This window comes from Panthera uncia, chromosome B1 (genome assembly GCF_023721935.1).
Source record: "Panthera uncia isolate 11264 chromosome B1, Puncia_PCG_1.0, whole genome shotgun sequence".
Taxonomy (NCBI): domain Eukaryota; kingdom Metazoa; phylum Chordata; class Mammalia; order Carnivora; family Felidae; genus Panthera; species Panthera uncia.
The window spans coordinates 108,369,489-108,388,955 of NC_064811.1; the positions used below are offsets into that span (position 1 = coordinate 108,369,489).

The window sequence follows — 19,467 nt, forward strand, 5'->3', positions numbered from 1 at the left end:
TATTTTATTTCTATTCACATGATAGAAACCAAATGTGTTCAAATCTTTGTTTTCTGTTGAAGTACATTTTCTGATGGTTAAAGGCTGCTGTCAGTATAAATTTTAACAACTTGGGCAACTCTGTTCCAAAGTGTAGTTTCTTATGTTGTATACTTTTTGAATAGCAAAAGATTTGAATAGTTTCTTACGTTGTATACTTTTTGGATAGCAAAAATTTCCAAAATCTCCCTCTCTAACACACACGCACACACGCACACACACACACGTGTGTGTGTGTGCGTGTGTGCGTGTGTGTTAGGAAGAGAGAGTGAGAAAAGGAAGGGAGTGAGGGAGGGAGGAAGGGATAAAGAATATGAGAGAATGAGAGAGATTTTGAGAGAGAACCCTGTTCCCATTCTTTTCCTTTGTTTGTAAAATTCTCTGCAGTGGGTTGTAATTTCATAAGTTCTTCACTTAATGAACCTGCTGGATTTGGGGATTCATTGGACAATAGTGCTATTCTAAGTGCTCCAGAGAATTGGGACTTTCAGATACCACATTGTTTCATCCAGACTACAATATTTATTTTTCAATCTAGGTCCTCTGAAATGGATATAGTTCTAGTTGAAAATGTTTTGGGAAGTTGCTAATTACAATTTCTTGTATTTGACCATAGAGACTTCAAAGACCTCAACTAACTGCTTCCTCCTGGACTCTGCATCATTAGATATGTCACTGCTTTGATTGGCAAACCACCATTATTTGAAGGTTGGATATCCCAAGTCCTAAACAACTACATCATTATGAGTCTGATACTGGTTAGTAGAAGATGCTGTGTTCAAAAAAGTCATTCAGGGAACCCATGGTTCTTCAGTTAGGAGCTCTGCTAACTTCTATGACATGATCCTCTCCTACATTTAACCTAAAATGTCCATGTGTCTCTTGTAGGTTTCCATTAGCTAAGCCTGGAAGTGGTAGATATCATTTCTGCTGACATTTCATTTGCACAATTTGGTCATACGAGGTCACCAAACTGCAAGAATGATTGGGAAATGCACTTTGTGCATGTGTGTGTGTGTGTCCAAATACAGAAAGAAACTGAGAATGTTAAATATGTAGTAATCTCTGACTCAGAGTTGACTAACACCTCATAAACTTTACCATCTCTGAGTAACTTTAACCTTAACAAATACTGCGTATAGTTAGATTCAGAGAGATTAATAGGAGACATACATCTCGTCCATGCTATATCTACAAGAGATTAATTGCAACTGCTTTTAAAGAAAGATCACGTCGAAAAAGAATAACCGTATTTATATTAAATTTCATTTTTGGCATTTTCTAGCATTTTCATGTTTCATCAGCATTTGTCTCATAAAGTTCATCGTGTTCATTTGCTTCTTCCACTTTCTGTAAAGCCTCTTCTTCCAGGTTTCACTTCATCCCTGTCCTGTGATTCAGAGTCTAGCCCTTTCTTAGCCCTTTGTTTATGTTCAGGTGCCTCTTTTTATCAGTAAATGGGAGAAATGTTGCATTTTCTACTCACATTGACATCTTATGCACAGTGATTTTGTCTTTCTAAAAGCTGTTTCTGTCTCTTCCATTTTCTTTCATTTCTTCTGCCAACAATTAATTCTTTACATTTGCATATCCATTTCAGTCATTGGTTTTGAAGATACCAGTTTTGTCATAAAAATAAAACTGACTACCCTCATGTTCATCACGAAGAGTGCATACACATACGCATGCACATACATAATTAACACACATATGTGCACAATTGAATGACATAAACATTCTGGGGTCCAATATTAGATATATTGTCTCTGAAGTTTTTATAATACTTCATAACACTAACTCAATATTTATATTTTTCTCAGCCTTGAAACTTTTGGTATATTTGGCTTTATTTTGACCATTTTTGGCATGTAAAATATCAGTGAAAACATTCTTTAAGAACACAGTAGTTATTTCTTTAAGAAAACAATATACTCAGGCTTTATCTTTCTTATGGGATATAAACCTAATAACTTCTAAGAAATATTTTCAAATGACTGTCTTTTCTAAGATACATCTGGAATTACTGCCAAATATTCCATGAAGACATTTGGGTCAGTGTTGGCAAACATATTTATTTATAGATAATTTTAAAGAAAGAAATGACCTCTCAAAAAATCTTTGATGTCCACAGAATTCACTTTCATAGTAATTATCCTGGAGGAGTGAAACAGCCAACTGATATTTAGGCCTTGCAGGCTTTAAAACACAAGTTTCCCCTAGATATATATGAACCACATCTCCATACTTAATCTCCAGATTTTGAAAAAAAAACATCTTTTCAGAAACAGCAACATGTGTGAGTGAACCTCCTGACATCATCCACCAACTGCTTGAAGTATTCTAATAAATAATGTGACTGTTGTCTCAATTAGGGTATGAAATTGTTACTGTTCAGATAGTTGCTATTGGAAATAGTGTTGTGCTTCAGTTTCCAGCAGTTAAAACATTGGAGGGAAAGAGTTGTTCATTTCTCTTCTTGAAAAATTGTTCCAGCTGATGTAGTATATAGAAAATCTTTGTAGTTGGAGAGTCTGGGTGGCTCAGTCAGTTGAACAACTGACTGTTGATTTTGGCTCAGGTCATGGGATTGAGCCCCCATCGGTCTCTGCACTGAGCATGGAGCCTGCTTAAGAATCTCTCTCTCTCTCTCTCTCTCTCTCTCTCTCTCTCTCTGCCTCTGCCCTGGGCCCCTACTTGAGCAAACTCTCTCTCTCGCTCTAAAATAAAATTTAAAATTTTTTAAAAAAACATTCTCTCTAAAAAAACAAAAAAAGAAAATCCATGTAGTTGATGGTCTGTATCACTTTCCACTTAATGGTCAATTGATAATAAGATATTGAAATCACATGGGTGTGAAATCAAGTGTGTACACACACATAACCCTCGACTTTTAATGTGAAATATATTCTTACAAAATATGACATTGACAACATCTCAGTAACAAAAGCCCTTTCAGGGAAAATCCAAGATGTATTCATGACTGGAGGCCCCTTGTGGGGAGAAGGAAAGGAGATCCGTAGGAAAAAGAATGGAGTGGTGAAGGGAAGATAAACCACACTCAAGTTAGGGCCTTGACTGTTTCAGCAGTGTATCACTGACTTGTGTGAATACAGGGAAATCATGTGGGTGAAGTTTACTGATACTGAGAGCTAGAAAATTAGGCAGCACTGATAATAACTGTGGTTACTGAGATTCAGAGAGTTTAACTGTTTTGCCCAAAGTCTTACTCATAATCAGTTGGAGAGAAGGAGTTAGAATTCAGCTCTCCTCATGTGTATTTCATTATCCTTTCCATGATATCATATTATAGGTGTTATGAAGTTTAGTTGTGTATGGGATAGCACATTTCAATACATAACATTTAAAATCCATTTCAACTCTTAAGATTTTTATAATAGTATTTGACATAATTATGTTTTAATACTGCCATTGACAAGTGATTGCATGTGGTACAAAATATAGAATAAAGGTAAGTAAATTTCACTTTTTATCATTCTGCATGGGCTATACATGAGCTATGCAATCATACTCTATGATTGTTATAGTAATTAAAAATCTAATAGAATTATGTATTTATTCCATTAAAAAAGTACACCAGGAAAACTATTCATAAATCCAGCTTCCAGGAACCCTGTGCATATTGACTTGAATGACAAGCATCATACTGTCAGCAGAACAGAGTTACAAGAGATAGACACTGTGAAATCCTGTAAACAACTCCTGTCACACAACTCTGAATTTTGAAACATTTTAACATTTATTCACTATGGTGGGAAATTATCAGAATGCAATCTGGCACAATTACCAGCAGGAGATAATCCAAGAATCAAAACTTTAGGATTTGACCTCATATGAAAGTGCAGTGTTATGAGTTGTATTGATTATTTTAATCCCGTGTCCCACTAGAAATATTGTTAAAGCTCTATGATCAGTCTTTGATTGCCATTTGCCTTGTAGCAGAGGAAAACTGCAGTTGATCTATCAATAAAACTAGACCTAGAAATATGCTATACATTCAAATTTAATAAATGGAGTAATGATTTAAAAAACATCCATGATCATATTTCATGATATCATTTCCATAGCAATTGGTTTAGGTACATGCCAAGTTAGATTGTGTTTATATTTTCACATTGAAAAATTACTAGTCATGAGGTCAGCAACAGATATTAACTTATATTTTGCAATTTGGAAAAAAAAAACACAACCTAAACTTTTAATACTTGTTCAAACTGCTTTATGAAGAAACACATTGTACATAATATTGATATAGGTCAGTGATGACCCCTAGGTGGCTGAAACTTATATACTTAAAGGATAACAACACAACAAACAAAACAAAAGCAGTAAAATCCACATTTGAAATTACAAATGTGTTGTAATTGGGAAGATAAAGGAAACTCTATATTGTTTTGGATAAAACTGTGTTCCCCCAAAACTCATAGATTGCAGCTCTACCCTCCAATGTGATGGTATTTGGTGATAGGGCCTTTATGGAGATAATTAAGATTCGATTAGATGGTAAGATTGAGGCCCTAATCTGATAGGACTGGTGTCCTTATAAAAAAAAAAAAAAAAAAAAAAAAAGAATGAGACATCACAGCTCACTGGCTTTCCACGAATGCACAGAGGAAAGTCTATGTGAGGACATAGCAAGAGATAGCCATTTGCAAGTCAGGAAGAGAAATCTTACCAGAAACTTTCTAGCATCTGGATCAGAGACCTCTAGCTTCCAGAACTGTGAGAAAATAAATTTCTGTTATTTAAGCCACTCAGTGTGTGGTACTTTGTTATGGCTGCCCCAGCAGACTAATACATATGTGTATGACAAAAACTATGTTTTCAATGCTCATATTACTTATGGAACAAATAAAAATTCATTATACAAGAATTACATTAATTAGCCAAAAGCTTTGGTATACTGCATACTAACTATCATGTTGCATCACTCGAGTATAACCTCAGATATATTATAATCTCATATAAGAATATTAGAAAACACTGCAGAAATTGTTGAAGAAATTACCAAACATGCAAGTAGAAAAGTAGAAAATGTATACTTATTATCTCTATAAATTAGGTCAAAATGAACACATAAAAACATGTGGCTATGTAAATTATATCCATATAGGTTTCCAAAAACACATACTTAAAAGTTACATAAATATGTAGATGTTGGAATCAATGAGAAGACAAAATGACTCTTTGATTACTAAAGAACAGTTACAGTTCAAAGGCCATTCATGACAAATATGATTATAGGATGATTTCATTAAATTTTTGGTTTTGATGTCCATCTAGATTGTAAATTTTTTCCAAATACCATGTTTTAAACTTAATCAAAAGTGTGGAGAAATAAATGACTTGCCATAAAATTATTTTTTTGTCTTTGTTATCAAAGTGTATTTTGAAGTTTTATAAGATAGCCAATTATAAAGCAAAACAATCTCATTGAGATAAAAACAATACTGTTATAGATTACTAGTAGTTAATATTACAGAAAGGATCAGAAAGCCACAAAATTATTATTTCAAATTACATTTGAAATTAGAAAAAAATAGAACAGAATTTGGAAATTAATGTGGGATTGGGAAATTTAGGGCCAGAAGTGTCCAGATATATCTATTTATCTATCATCTGTCTATCTATCTATCGTCTGTCATCTATCATGTTTCTACATTTATATATTTCTTCAAATTGTGTGCATTAAGCATAATATTGAGCATAAAATTATGCATAATGTTTTTTATTAAACTCATATGGTCATTTGGTATATTTTGTATTTGTTTTATTGGTCCAGTGTCTGGTCACATACAAACCATTTAATGAGAGTCAGATAGTTTTTTTGGTAATATTGTCCATTTATTTTTTTTTAGACATTTAAAAATTTTTTTAATGTTTTTATTTATTTTTGACAGAGAGAGAGAGAGAGAGAGAGAGAGTGAGCATGAGTGGGGGAGGGGCAGAGAGAGAGGGAGACAGAATTCGAAGCAGGCTCCAGGCTGGAGCTGTCAGCACAGAGCCCGATGCGGGGCTCGAACTCATGGACTGCGAGATCATGACCTGAACCGAAGTCGGACGCTCAACCGACTGAGCCACCCAGGTGCCCCTGTCCATTTATTTTTAATGTATTCAGAAAATATATTAAACTAATTCCATGTGCCAGGCAAAGTGTAACTTGGGAGATAGAGAACAAAGCACCCATGCTTTCTTCTCTCATGTAGCTTTCTCTCTAATGAGACAGACTGGCATTAATCAAGTGATCTCACACAGGCAAGTATATATTGAAAATTGAAATTAATGTTAGGAAGGAAAACTACAACTACTGAAATCTAGTCATGCAAAGTGAAATATATAGCCTATTTATTTTTCTGAAAATTTACAAAATGTTATATTTTGATTTATTTCAAGTGCAATTTCTCTTGATTAATAGAATTTTATTCTTTACTAACTTTACTATTCAAAACAATACTTAAGATTTTTTTTTGCTTTTTGTAAATAACTCCTTAAGAGCATTATCAGCCTGAAAGTATTTATCTAATTTCCAATTATGCCTAAGTTACCATTAAGGTGACTTACCTTAGTAAGTTAAAACCACTGTGTGATTTCTAATAAGTATCTTAAAATAATTGTGTTGCAAGCATATATCTGAAGCCATACAATATTGGTCTTTGATGCTAATATAAAAATACATTAAAATTCTACTGAGGACTTTTTATTCCATTTTAATCTCTTTCAGATGTTCATGTGGCTTCATTTTCTGTGTGTCTAGAAAGAAAAATTCTTAAGATTAATGCACCAGAAAATATGATTTGCTGTTGACACAACAGTTACTGATAAACCAATTACACAGTAAAGAAAGCATAAATTGTACTACATAATCACTTTATAGGCAGAAATTGAAGATGATATTTGTATTAAAAACCTCACACATAAGCTCAACTATATATTACTATCATTTAGATAAGTGAATCTAAGTGATATTTTTGTTGATTAATCAATATAATTTAAATAAAAGTAAATTTACTGTTATTCTCAGTTTTTCATATTAAGAAAAGTACAGGTCTACTTAAAATAGAACTGTAATAGTCCTTTTAATCTTAATGAAAATTTCATGTCATTTTCCAAAAGCTTTGATAAATTTATTCACTATTGGCTAAATTTTTCTGGTTAATAGGAATGCGAGTTAACTACAACTGCTCATTTCAACCCAGATTTCACAGTAGAAATAAGGAAAGACATTTGCCTCCTAGGTACTTACCAATTTCATTAGAAGTGATGGATTTTTTTGTAGTATAGAGATTCTTAGGCAATGAAAAATACTGATTGCTTCTTGTTTCTAATATAGCAATAGTTCATGTCTTGGAACTAGTTCCATTGTCAAAGTGAATAATATTTTAATATGTTTAGGTATGGCCTTATTCTTCCTGAAAGAAAAATGGAATGGCTCTTGACATTAAGGGAGTTTGTTATCAGTCACTTGAGTGGTATTGATGCCAAACATTTCTGATGATGCGTTTGAGTTTCATGTAAGATTCTGGAAAAGAAAATTAGAGGCTAATATGTGTGCACTATATCTCTTTCTTTAGGTGGTTTGTGTAAGCAAGGAAGCCTTTATTCTAGCAAGCAGGAAGCCTTTATTCTATTCTATTCTAGCAAGCCTTTATTCCAACAAGCAGGAAGGCTTGTTGGAAAATGAGCCTTATCAGAAACTACATTTGAAATTATATTGTTTTTGCAGAGCTGCTTTGTAAATATTTGTGTTAGAGCTCTAGAAATTCTTCTGATGTAATAAACAAGCTCTTGGTTCCTTAAGCCTTCATAAACTGTAACTCCTAGGTAGCATCAGAATCACCAAATAGATTTTTGCCAAGTAAGTATAGTTGTACCCTTTAAGAAATTAAAACACATTGAAATCATGTTGCCATATTTATGGAGGTTATACTGTCTGCCCATACAATCATTTGTTAAATATTTAAAGAAACCACTGTGTGTTCTATACATTGGTAGATTTGGGGTATTATTGAAATACAAGGCCTTCTTGTCAGGTTGGTGATACTATAATAGGGAAGGTGAAATTAAACACAGAGTTAACATGTATAAAATTCCTAAACATTGTATGATCCAATCATATTTCCTATTTTTGGAAAAATAAACATCAAGGCAAGAACAATAGACTATTAAGAGACAAAAGACTATTAAGTTGCAGCATAGCCTGATGAAAGAAAGGAAAGGCTATGGATACTTAAGCAACTTGATAGCACCAAGAGACTTGTTTCTTCCTCCATACAAAATACCTCATACAAAAATTGGGGCACTTGGATGGCTCAGTAGGTTAAGTGACCAACTCTTGGTTTTGGCTCAGGTCATGATCTCATGATTCATGAGTTTGAGCCTTGCATTGGGCTCTGCATTGGCACAGCAGAGCCTGCTTGGGATTCTCTCCCTTCCTCTCTCTGCCCCTCCTCCCCCCACCTCTCAAAATAAATAATAAATAAACATTTTTAAAAAATAAACAAATTAACTCTGTGAGAACAGCATAGTTGTGCTATTGGTTCAGATGATGGAAATTATAGTAACTAGTTAATAAATGTGCTCCTATTTTTTGTTATTAAACAAGAGAAATGAACATAGAGAAATAAACACATGTCATTAATTACATGATAAACAAATGAGATGTGTCTGAGTGTACAGAAAACATTAAAGGAACGGTGATAAAAATATGCAAAACATTTGAATCAATAAAATCAGTAGTTTTAAAATAGGCAATGGAAAGTGAACTGTTCTGGGATATTAATAGAATGAATATCTAAGTCATTCTCACAGTTTACAGTTTTCAAAATATTAAAAAAAATGCACATGGCAATAAAACAAAACTTGGAAGTGCATGTATGAATACTGAGTGTAACAATGCATTTAAAAATTCTTATCATAAAGGCTATTGGTTCAAAACTGTTAACAGTATAAAATTAAGAAAACAAATATAACTGGGTATATAAAACTTACATTTGAATAATTATCTGGGCATTCGAAATTAATATGAAGCAGTGTTCTTACCATTAAGAAAATGAATGGTCTAATCCAGGATTACAGGACTGGGGTGAAATTTAACAGTGTCAAAATAGTAGTAACGAATGTGGTCTAAAGAATAACTGCATATGTAGGATTTCTTCAGAGTTCTCCCAAATGAAAAGAAAGCTTGGGTATAAGTAACCTCCCATTGGTCAACCATTAGATGAGGAAGCAGCTATTTTCAGATGAAAGTATTTTCAGAGACACTGCTGAGAGCAGTCAGCAGTCAGCATTCCCAGAAGATGGGAGAATGAGTGAGTATTGGAAGAGGGAGATTCTGCATGGTATACTACAATATCCACTACCGTCAACCACTTGTGCCACATGGATCCACTGACTTATTAGCTTAAGTTCATGCCATGTGGGATATGCTTCTCCAGGACTTGTCAAAGAAAAAAAATGCGTGAAATGCATGCTAAAAATGGAAAGGAAGACTTTATTCAAGACTACTGCAAGAGACTTGCAATTGGTGAGATTCAGCTCAACTCCACTGAAAGAAAAGAGGAGGAATTTTAACTGTTGGAGAGAGCCAAAGGAAAAGTACTGGAACACATCAGGGGAAGGTTGGTCACTGTAATTAGACCATCTGTGTTTGCTAATTGTCTTCAGCAAATGGTGTTGGAAAAACTGGCTGTAGACATGCAAAAGAATGAAACTGGACCACTTTCTTACACCGTACACAAAAATGAATTCAAAATGGATGAAAGACCTAAATGTGAGACAGGAGGAAGCCATCAAAATCCTAGATGAGAAAACAGACAACAACCTCTTTGACCTTGGCTGCAGCAACTTTTTACTTGACATGTCTCCAGAGGAGGTAAAATGCTTCTGCATGGTGAAGGAAACAATCAACAGAACTAAAAGGCAACCTTCAGAATGGGAGAAAATATTTGCAAATGACATATCTGATTAAGGGTTAGTGTCCAAAATCTAGAAAGAACTCATCAAAATCAACACCCCCCAAAAAACATCCAGTGAAGAAATGGGTGGAAGACATGACTGGATGACTTTTCCAAAGAAGTCATCCAGATGGCTAACAGACACATGAAAAGATGCTAATTGTCCCTTTTCAAAGTTAGGTTCCTATCCACCCACAGAGACTGACTGATAACTGGAGCCCTATCTTTTCTTGATGATTACATTTCAAAGGGATGCCTCTCAGGTCTTTGAGAAAGACATTCCTGGATTGTAAAACTGACAGGAAGCTGGGAGATTTGCATCTCAAAGGGCAGAGAAATAATTTGCAATTTCAGATTTTCTAAAGTAAATACTCTAAGAAAAAGTAGGTCAGGGGCCTCTAGTCTGAAAAAAGCCTATCTAAAATTTAGTCAAGCTGGTGGGAGCGATAAGTCTGAACAGGTCAGACTCTAGTTGTAGTTTGCTGTAGGAGGAAAACTCCAAATAGGAAATTAATGTCCCAAAACTTAAGCCCTGTTCATAATTACACTTGCTGGCCACTTAATATCAAGATTAGACAGGAGAGTTCTAAAAGATAGCCAAGTAAACCACCTGGATGCCAGACATTTTCTTCTCTCCCCGTTTTGTGTAACCCCAACCCTGTCTCCCACTGATGATAAATGCCAGTTACCTCTGCCAGGATGTGACTGTTTTCTTTGCTAGTTGTCTCTTTACATAATAAGCTCCAAATGACTGGGTGGCAGCTGTAGCTTAAAGTGGACATTGCATCCCTTTTGGGAAGAGTGTCCTCCTGCCTGGGAACCTGAATCTCTACATGTATTGTGCCTAAATTTCTGGGGCAAGAAAACATACATTTCTTAAGTTGATTGCTGAAAGTAGTGGTAAAACAAATTAATTCTACACTCAGTGCTTGGTTTCTAGGCCAATGTATTCTATTTATGGAGGGAAATAGCACTATTCGATGACTGTTAGTTTAAAGTATATAGCACATTTTGGGAGATGATACAATATTCTTGCAGAGTTGGGCTCTGTAAAATGACATCCTGTTAGACCTTTAAAAAGGCCTTTCCATCACTCTATTAGGCTGGTAACAGAATGAACACTAAATGATAAGCTCAGTAAGTGGATCCCATGGGTATATTGTCACCACCATGTTTGCTATAGGGTGAGTACTTTGGATCAAGGCAGTTTTTTGGGGGATTCCATACTGGTGGATCATATTCTCTATACATCTTCAGATAGTGGTTTTGGCCGAAGCCTTAAGGACAGGAAAGGAACACCCATTTTGAAGATATATGCAGATCTTAAACAATGTTAATCTTTGTCCCTTCCAGCATGGGAAGGCTTCAGTGTACTCAGTTTGTCAGCAAGGTAGCAGTTTGTCACATTGGGGGATAAATCTGTACTGGAGTTCAACAATGGTCTCTGTTGCTGACAGGCTGGAATTTCAGCGATAGAAGAAAGCTAGATTGGCTTTCTGAACAAGCCTCATGGTATTGTGCCCATCTCTCACCTTCATCCATGCCATTATTGCTACTTTTTCTTGTACCCATTGTGCCAGCAGTAGAGTGGCTAACGACAGAGTGATATTATTTGTCCAAGTCTCTCTAGAACAATATATTGCAGTAGTTGCTCTTTTGCTTGCACTGACATACTGAGTCAATCCAACCATGAACTGAAATTGACCTTCTTTTTTCTTTGTCAGCTTGTCCCAGAGAAACCCTCATGTGACCATGGGTCTGACCTAAGTGAAATGTTGAATAATATGGAGATATGTCTTACCTGTTCATGCAGCTTTCTTGACCCTCTGAACCTGCTCCTGTGGAATTCCAAATATATATATTCATTTTGCTATATAATGCTGATAGATCTACTTGACATGGGTTTGGTGGGTCTGAAAGAGTTCAGCTTACAACGCTCTTGGTTCTGGCTATCTAGTCACTTGATATTTAATGGCCACATGCTGAATTTACACCTGGGCTCAGAAATAGCGCTGGAGCTACCTTTTTTTTAAATGTTTGTTTATTTTTGAGAGAGAGAGACATAGCATGAGCGAGGGAGGGGCAGAGAGAGAGAGAGAGAGGGAAACACAGAATCTGAAGCAGGCTCCAGCCTCTGAGCTGTTAAGCTGTCAGCACTGAGCCCGACGTGGGACTCGAACTCACCAATGGTGAGATCATGACCTGAGCCGAAGTCAGATGCTTAATGGACTGAGCCACCCAGGCGCCCCTGGAGCTACCTTTTTTGAATGACATCTCCTATAGATGCCTTGATCTTGTTTATAGCCTAGGGGGTCTATGTTGTGTTTCATCTATTTAGAATTACATAAACTCAACTTTATACCAATATTCACAAATATTGGTGTCGTGTTCTCCCTTCAGAACCTTAAGAAACCCAGGAGTTGTAATGTGTGGCAGGGGATGAAGGGTTCTATATGTAATCATTTAATTAATCAGAATCCATCTGATTTTTATAAAGGCTAGACTAGTGAAATACATAGAAATATGAGAGGATTGTCACTGCTGCACATTTCAAATTTGTAAGGTGAATCATTGCCATTACCCTCACGCTGTGACAGTTTATGACCAACTAGCTTGGTCAGGGAAATTTTTGCATACTTAGGTGATTTTTAAGGAGATGTTTGTGTTTCAAACACAGCAATTAAGGTAGGAACTATATGAGAAACTGAGGATAAGTAAGCAAATAGCTGATAAATAAGATATCATGTTTTTATATTTGAAGTTATAAAATATATGATTTGTTTTAGAGAAGAAAAAAATATATTTCAAATGGAAGCTCCATCATTTGACTCATTGTGAATGCCGTAGTAATTTCTTATAAATATTCAAACTTATAGAAAAAAATATTAAATTCCTAATGAGGAAAATTGGAAGTACCATGTTAAAAACACATCTGTTAAAAATGTAAGCATTAACATTTTAAAGCATAGAAATACAATTATTTAATCAAGTCACAAAGGCAATAATAATTGATTAGAATGGAAAACTTTCTTTGAAAACACATTATATTTGCTCTATATGGCCTTTATTTCTGGTTTCACATCTTTTACCTTTATCTTTTTAACCTTCTTTGCTGTTTGTCTTTGTCCAGCCAATTCTAAATGGCAAAACACTTGCTTATTCCTCTGAAGTTCAAGTTATACTTGGTTTATCTTAAATGAAAATGATAGATAATTCTTCAGTTTACGAGGATCTGGAACTCCTTGCTGTTGAGAACATGATATCTCATACTGAAAACTATATCATGAATATAAATCAGAAAAAAAATACACACTTGAAGATTTAATGTGAATAAATTTTGGAGATCTAATATAATCTTGAAGATCCAACACAAATTAATTTTCCAGATAGTAAGTTTTCACTAAATTTGTTGCATTGTGTTGTGTCTGTTTCCTAGGTTTTGGAATTTTTTTTTAGGTTTTATTTAAAATAGAGAGCTTAGTAAAATGTTATGTCTTGCACTAGTGAAGAAGGGCAAATCGATTTTTGAAATTTGTATTTGATAAATTATAATGTCACCCACCCTACTTCCTCTAGATATAATGTCCAAATATTCTTTAACTACTTAATATTAAATAAGCTATCTTAATAGAATTACTTTAATGGTGATATTTCCTTTATATATATTGTTATTTTTACTTTACTGACTTTGCAAAGTCGTAATATATATCCCAAAATGACGTTCAATGCTTTATTTTACATGAGTGAAAATAATTCTGACAGTTTATTTTCCTATGCTTTATTAAGTGGATAGATTGAAATCATAAATGATATAATTTTAGTATTCATTTTTTTAAAACCTACATTTAAAGACATTTATCTCTAGTCATTTTCTTCTAAATAATAAGGAGGTTTGATAATTATGAGGTTGCTTACACATCATCTTGTCCAGCGTACAAACATCAAAGCTATCATTCCTTTATCCACTTAGGAGAAGACAATGTTATTATAAGTAATTCTGATTCTAAATATTGAAATAAGTGACAAAAGGAATTAAATTTTGTTATTTCTAGATATTAAGAAATCCGAATATACACTGCTTAAAAATATAGAACAGAATATGATGAATGCAAATAATTTGGAACAGGCTATTGTAAACCCAATGCATACAACATTAAAAAAAATAACTAAAAAAAGATGGTTTGAGTTGTTCCCATTCTTGAGTTTATTTAGAAATTCTATTTCTGAAATTGAATAATGTTCTATATGTCCTTATTTTTATTTTTAAAGTTTTGATTACAAAGAAATGAAAAAGATTGAAGTAGAGCTTAAAGGTCTAATAAACCCATAGAAAAAATAATCTTACAGTCAAAATACCACCCCCGCCCCCCCAAAAAAAGTATGTGCTCTGAGTGTCATACATTGCGGATGTAAAGGTTTAACTGATTTAATTTGGGGGGGGGGATTCTTACACTGTTGATCTTCTTACTATTTTCTATTGTCACTAGCATCACTAGCATCATTATGACTATGATCATAAGTCATAGAAGTGGTTTTCAATATACAAAATAGGCAGAAGAAATTTTCTCTATTTATTAGAATTGTGTTGGTGTATTTAATGTTTTAGGAGGAAAATGTTTGATTTTCCCAAAATTGAACATATATTCATTTTGGACATAACACAATGTTTAGCCTCATAGGTAGGTAGGTAGGTACGTAGGTAGATAGGTAGATAGATAGATAGATAGATAGATCGCATGAAGAAGACAGGACGAGGAGCTGAATGTAGATGTTCAGTTTCTCTACCAGATTGGATTACTTCCATATGAGGTTGGATCCCAAGGTTGAATGTCCATCTCCATATTCTAATTTGAAAATATGGTGTTCTTATAATCGTGTATATATGGATCCAGAACTTTCCTCATGCTTTCATTTGTTTACCTATGTAGCTTTATTCTAAATAATCTTCACTGTTTAAACAACCAAATAAAAAGAATATACAATGAAATTGATATTTACATCTTTTTCTTCTTTCATATTAGTCATTTTGTTTAAAATTTTTTTTCTCCACTTCTGCTAATTGTTTTCTCAGTTCATTGAAATAAGGTGGGGAATTAAATACATAAGAATGAAATCGCTGTAGCTGATGCAGTGAGATCACTGTACAAGTACAAAAGTAAAACACTTGTGATAGCTATTGTTCCCCATGAACAGGGAAGTGCAAAGTATTTAAGCTCCAGTGTTATTAGATTTTATATACAAATGCTAAATATTTTAAGTTTTTATAAATTTATTTTATGGGATACTGTTTTTTTTTTTTTTTCAATGATTTCCAGTTAATGCAACTGAATGCGATATAATGAAGGGAAACATCTGTATACTTCAAGCTTATTTTAGACAACAGTAATGTTTGGCTTGAAAGTTATGTCTCTCTGTGCAAAGAATTTAACTGCTAGGATTTTTTTTTAAGGCGACAGACATCCAATAAAACATATCACGTGTAAGAATATTTGTTATAAAACTATGTGTAATGGCACATATTGAAAGCATTATAAATTCCAAAACTTTGGTTAAATAAGTTATGATAAATTCTTTCATTGCAGTCATCAGTATTGAAGTATATGGTTTTTTACACAAATAGGTACAAAATATTATTATGCAGAATGTTCAGTCAGAATACACATTATCAGATTTTCTTCAAAAGAAAATACGCTTTCCTTTGAGTGTGACTTTATTAAATAATATGTATTGCTGTGCTCTAAAATGTTAACATATATTTTTTACATGGTACTTCAAAAATTCTTATTGAATAAAAATTTCTATAGTTTTTGACCATTTACAAGAAATTACTGTGGCATTCACAAGGAGACAAAATTATGGTGCTTCTGCTGACATATAATATTTTTTCTTCTTTAAAGCAAACCATATATTTCACTTCACTTATAGAAATATGGTGTTATTTATTATCCTCATCTGAATACCTAAATTTGAGAATATTCTCTATAGTATCTATTGCTATAGAAACGTACAACATATTTAATAAGAATATTTTAATTTGGTATACATATTTTGAGTACTGTGGTATTAAATTCCAAGAAATAATCAATTTTTGAAGTAATTTTCTAGTAGTTTTGAGTATGCTGTAGTAGTTACAGAAAACTGTAACAAATTAACCATTAATATAGTGACTTAAAACAACACAAATTTATTATCTTATAGTTAAATAAGTTACAAATCTAACATAGGTATCACTGAGCTAAAATTAAAGTATTGGGATGCTTGGCTGGCTCAGTCGGTTAAGTGTCAGACTCTGATTTCAGCTCAGGTTGTATCATACCATAGGTCGTGAGTTCAAGCCCTGCATCAGGCTTGATGCTGACAGCACGGAGCATACTTGGGATTCTCTCTCTCCCTCCCTCTCTACCCTTACCCACCACTCTCTCTTTCTCAAAATAAAAAAAAAAATAAATAAACTTAAAAAAAGTGTCAATAGGCGGTGATCTTTTATGGAGTCCGTAGGGGAGGATCCATTTCCTTGCCTTTTCCAGTTTTTAGAAGCCCCTCATATTGTTACTTATAGGTTCTTCTATCCATTTTCCAAGCCAGCAAAACAGCATCTCTGACCTTTTTTCCATAGTCACATTTCCCTCTGACCACAGCAAGGAAATGTTCTTTACTTTTAAGAATTCACTAATTAATTGAGACCTACCTAGATAATCCATGCTTATATCGACATCTCAGAGTCCTTCTTAATCACATCTGCAGTGTCCCTTTTTCCATGTAAGATAACATATCTAGACGTTCCAGGAATTAGGACATTGAGATCCTTGGGCCTCCCTCTTCTGTAGGTCATAATTCTCATGAAAGAGATCAAAGTAGTCACTTTGCAGTTCCTTTTATTTCAGAATGTCAGAGAGGTAAATGACAACAAACATAACTCATAACTGTATTGACAATAAGAATAAATATCCTAGAAGAATATTACATCCAGTATACAAAATATGCCATCTGCAATGCTATTGAATTATTCTATAATCTTGCATGTGCATCTTAACTTCTCAACACTTATATTCCCTACAGAGAATAATATAGTAAAAGTCCATGACTGGAGTGTACGATTTTTAAAGAACATAAACCTTGATGTTTGTTCTAATGTTGAAATATAGTATTAAGATTTATTTTGCACCATACATTTATCTGTGTATCTATGAACATCAATTTTTAGAAGGTGACAGAGGAAGGAACTTTACATTTAGTTATTTTATAGTTCCTGTTCTGTTTTGATAACTGCATGTGTAATTTAGAAACTGAAGAATTAATCTATACTATTTTCTCCTTAATTGTTTTTAAGGAAAGAATTGTACTATCAAAAGATCTGAAAATAGTAAAAAATAAAAGAATGCAGTGGCCTGGCCTTTATAAAATATTAGGCTTATATAGTTTAAAAAGGAAGGAAAATGCTTTAATGAAAAATGGGATACAGATGTTGCGTAGTATAGTTGTATTGTACAGGATGGTGATTAAAATAGTTACAAACGTCCAATATATCAAGGTCATTCTGTGCATTCTAATTATTAAGTTCAAGCAAAGAAATATTTTTTTTAATTCATGACATTATTAACTGTTGATTTTATAGACTTTATGAATTATGACCTTACAACTGTATTACATAATTCTCTTACTTATAAAAAAATATTTTGTCAAGTCTTTATTTCAGATTACCAGGTAAGTGCTTTGTGTATGCTCTATCAGTAACTGAACCTAAGCTACCCAACTACTGATTTTGATGAGTACATAAATTCAGCATGTCTTCTAATGGTACTTGAAAATTCCAAGTACTTCAGAGATCTCTTATATTCTAGAACATAATATTTAAGAAGTAGAAGAAGATGGAGACATAGTAAAGCCAATGTGGTGACTAAAAAAAAACACACAAATATAATTTTGATTTTAAAGGTTGGGTAATTATTGAAGGAGTTTCAACCTATAGCATTGGGAAACATCTCCACATACTTTCTGTATATTCAGTATTTCTGAATATTAATTGCAACACATGTTTTAAACTTTTTGAATTTAATGGCTAAGTGGCACTGGTAGATTTTTTTCTCCAAACTAACCTAGACCTGAAATGTTAGGTTAAACTTTGAACACAGGAATCCTCAAGATTGGAATTGACAGTTAACAAGGTATTATAATTTAGTATCAGTGTTTAGATAAAATCAAACAAGAAAAATTGTAAGCTCAGCCCCATAAGGAAAAAGAAAAACTGATTATTTTTCACAGCAAAGTTCCTGAGGTAGGTTTGGTATTGATAGAAAATATTAGCATGTATTCTTAATTGAAACTTTAACTAATATTTATTGTTTCAATTTATATTTTGCATTAACTATTACACATTCAGCATGTATTTGCATTTCCTAGGTATTTTTTAACAGTTATTTAAAATGTTATGCATAGTACTTGCAAGGCCAAGTATCCACATGTTTGTGGAAATGGCTTTATAGCTGATACACTTTGATTTGAATATCACTACTTACTAGTTGTATGCTATAAGCAAATTATTTTACCTTCATGAGCCTCAGATATTCATCTTGAAAACTGAAGATAAAGTGTGAAAAGCCAGTTACATCTACAATGTATTGAAAATGTTGCTATTTTTATAATTAAAATTTAGCACAGGCTAAATAAAATCATTTTTCAAAATCCAACTAAAAATTCACATATACAAAGGGCAAATATTCAAACCATATTGAATTGTTTAACTTTTTAAAATTGAGGTATGGTTGACATATTATGGTATATTAGTTTTAGGTGTAAACATAAAGATTCAAATTTTCCATGCACACAAAATGTCCCGCATGATAAGTGTAGTTATCACCTGTCACTATACAAAGTTGTTACATTATTGTTGACTATATTTCCTATGCCGTACTTTTTATCCCCATAACTTATTTTATAACTGAAATTATGTACCTCTTAATTCCTTCACCTTTTGCCCACTCCCTAACCCCTCCCCCCTGGGAACCACCGGTACTCTGTATTTGAGTCTGTTTTTGTTTTTTGTTTCCTTTGTTTTGATTCCATATAAAAGTGATATCATTGTGGTATTTGTGTTTCTGTTTGACTTATTTCATTTAGCATAATATCCTTTAGGTCCATCCATGTTGTCTCAAATAACAAGATTTCATTCTTTTTTATGGCTGAAATATTCCTCTGCGTGTGTGTGTGTGTGTGTGTGTGTGTGCACGTATGACATCTTCTTTTATATTTATCTATTAATTGACACTTAGGTTGCCTCCGTATCTTGAATATTGTAATGTTGCAGTAGACATAGAGGGGCTTATATCTTTTTGAATTAGTGTTTTCACTCTCTTTTAAGTAAATACCTAGAAATGGAATTACTGGATGGTATGGTATTTTATCATTATTATTTTTTTAATGTTTATTTATTTTTGAGAGAGACAGAGTGCCAGCCAGG

General features: G+C 33.4%; 1 long non-coding RNA gene across 3 annotated transcripts in view; it reads left to right on the forward strand.

The window, feature by feature from the left end:
- LOC125923119 (uncharacterized) overlaps window positions 1-19,467 on the forward strand; it is a 200,367-nt gene that overhangs the window by 61,443 nt on the left and 119,457 nt on the right. Inside the window, exon 3 of one of the 3 annotated variants that reach the window (XR_007457909.1) lies at window positions 656-797. The exons of the other annotated variants lie outside the window; for them this stretch is intronic. This is a non-coding gene — a long non-coding RNA (uncharacterized LOC125923119). The remainder of the gene's footprint in view (window positions 1-655; window positions 798-19,467) is intronic. 3 annotated transcript variants of the gene reach the window in all.